This window comes from Aplysia californica, unplaced genomic scaffold (assembly GCF_000002075.1).
Source record: "Aplysia californica isolate F4 #8 unplaced genomic scaffold, AplCal3.0 scaffold00101, whole genome shotgun sequence".
Lineage (NCBI taxonomy): Eukaryota > Metazoa > Mollusca > Gastropoda > Aplysiida > Aplysiidae > Aplysia > Aplysia californica.
In genome coordinates, this window is record NW_004797371.1 from 338,932 (window position 1) to 341,790 (window position 2,859).

Consider the following 2,859-nt stretch of genomic DNA (forward strand, 5'->3'; position numbering starts at 1 on the left):
TGTGTGTGTGTGTGTGTGTGTGTGTGTGTGTGCATGTGCGGGTGAAGATAATTGTATGGGAGAAAATGACATTATTCAGACAAAGAGACCGAGTACATACTGAAAATGTGAATGTAAAGTGCGCACACTTGAGACAGAATAATGGAATTGGGGAATGAAGGATATACATTTACCAACCAGTGCCAGATGACAGTAGGGCAACCTTTAAAGATACAACAAACACATTAAAATAAAAAAGACGTAATCGAAGAAAAAATATGTAGACAAACGTACAGGATAGTTACAATAAAACTTGATATCCAGAGAAATAGAATTACGTGTTGATGGGTTGTTTGATGTACGTACAGATCAAGTTACAGTAGGTGTATCACTATCAGGGCTGTGACTTCACTTGATATCAAATACATAATAATGATAACTCAGTTTGTCATTGATAGCGCATTCTATGGATACTGAACTTAGTAAATTTATCACAAAACAACGTGCCGAAGACTTTTGCATTAAAGAATATTGGTTTGCTCACAACAATATTATAAATATAACTAGACATAAATAATAAATGATTATTCACGTGACGTTTATGTGTTTGAACGCATTGAGTTTGGTGTTTTACGACAATGATATTAATGCCATACGAAATAAAAGTATAAGTAAGTAAAAGCCTTACTCCCAACCACATAATTTAGATTATTCAGAAGGCGGGTTGCTTCAAGGAAGAGGTATAACGTCCTAGATAATACAGAAAGATATTCGATAAAACATGTGTCGCCACTCAGGAAGCAAATTCAAGTCTTCTGTGTGCGACGCAAAAACACCTAATCGAATCGCCACTGACACCAGTATTGTATGAAGTTTTTAAAAAGTCTTCCCGACCACGAGGGTAACCTTAATTGCAAAGTCCGGAGAACATAAAAATAAGGTCTCACCCTTGCAATCATCAGAATTTTACATGAGTCTTCCAGCTTTTGATATTCAATTAGGTCGATAATTAAACTTTAAAGCAAACTTGAGACTTATAATCGTAAGAGTACAACTTGCTGAAGGTCGACATGGTTGCCTAGTCAAATGCATGTACGAGTATTACAATAGAAAATTCGGAACCCAGGGCTAGGCTCGCAGATGTGATTCGCTCGGGACTTTGGCCCCCTAATAAAATGTTCATGGTGATGGAGCAAATTTTTACTACAGATGAATCAACATCGTAACTGACCTTTCCTTGCCTTTCCTCATAAAATACGGTTACAACATCTGGACCAAATATTGTTCCATATTGTATCATTTAAGAAAATGCATTTGACGTAGCACAATGACATACTATTCAAGTGATGTGGTTGTCCCAAGATTACAATTTACATTTCTGCTAAAGGTGTCCAGAAAAAGAGAAAAGCCAATAATAGAATTCAAAGCAAAGTCAGTGTCCCTGTTATTCTCTGTTTAAGTCATCACTTATTTTGTTTTTTTATGGCGTATTTTCTGGATTGATAACAATAACAGCAACAACAACAACAGCAACATCAACAACAGCAACAACAAACATTAAGGGAGGCGGTGGTCCTGGCGAAGAGCACGGCTCTTCGAGGCTCCAAATATTTCAAACGGATAGGCTACCACACAAACACAACAACAACAACAACAACAACAACAACAACAACAACAACAACAACAACAACAACACCAACAGCAACAAACAACAACAACAACGCTGCATTTTTGAAGAAAAATTAAACTTGTTTGAAATCATTTTATCACTGTAATTTTGTTCCTAAACATCAAATGACTATGTTCCTTAAATTTACAAGCTAACTTTAAAGCGAAATCAAGCGATATCATTGCTGCCTGGTTAGGTGACATACAAATATTTCAAAATGTTATCGTTTGGCTAAATCCGATAAACGTTTGATTAGAACCCAAAAGGGAAAATATCCAAAAACAACATGAAACAAAGGCATGTTGAAATCTATCTCAATTTCATTTTGTCGTTCCTGGTTACAAGATGATTTCTGATTAACCCTTCAAAAGGAGACAAAATTTATTACGCCTATTGTATGAACTGATGTATGTTACTATACGTGTGATGTAGTGTATAATTTGTATATGGTGACTTCTTATTTCTGTGTCTCCAAACCACTTGAAGCAAACACCTTTTACAGCACACTGATGAAGAAAACTAATAAGTGAAGGTCATCCCAACAGAAGTCACATCTAAAAGTGACACAGAAATGCGGTTGTCAGCCCCATATCGCGAGTTCGTTTTCAGTACAACTGCTTGTAAACGGTGCACTGGCTACAAGATTAATTTACAAACCCTTCGAAGTTCGAAGCTCAATTTCGAACCCCTAACTAACTTTGGTAATTTAGTTACTACTTGCAAACAATACAAACAAATAATATATAGGATTTTTAACTCACAGGCCTTGCAACTAACAGGTTTATATATTTTTTTTACTGGTTTTCACAACTAAAAAGATTTAAAACTTCCGCTAACGTTTACAAGTTCAGCATCCTCACCATGGTTTCAAACCCAAAGTGGGGACTTCCTGTAACAAAATTTGTTACGACAAATTGGAACAATTGTTTTGATTTTCGATGTCGTTCTTTCGTCTGTTTTTTTTTCAACCACACACACACAAAATGAGGTCATAATGTGGAGTTCTCTCCTTTGTCTGGCAAAATCTGAATATTCACAGTGATAGGGCAATATTAATTTTGTAGAAACCGAGAGCTTTGAGTTCATTACAAGTTGTCCGCAATAACCCAGCTAAGTGTCGGCAGGAAGGCACAAAGACAACGCTATCTATGTTTGATATACAAGGTTGTCCTCAGAATTAAAGCAGGCTTCATGTGCCGCCCCCCCCCCTC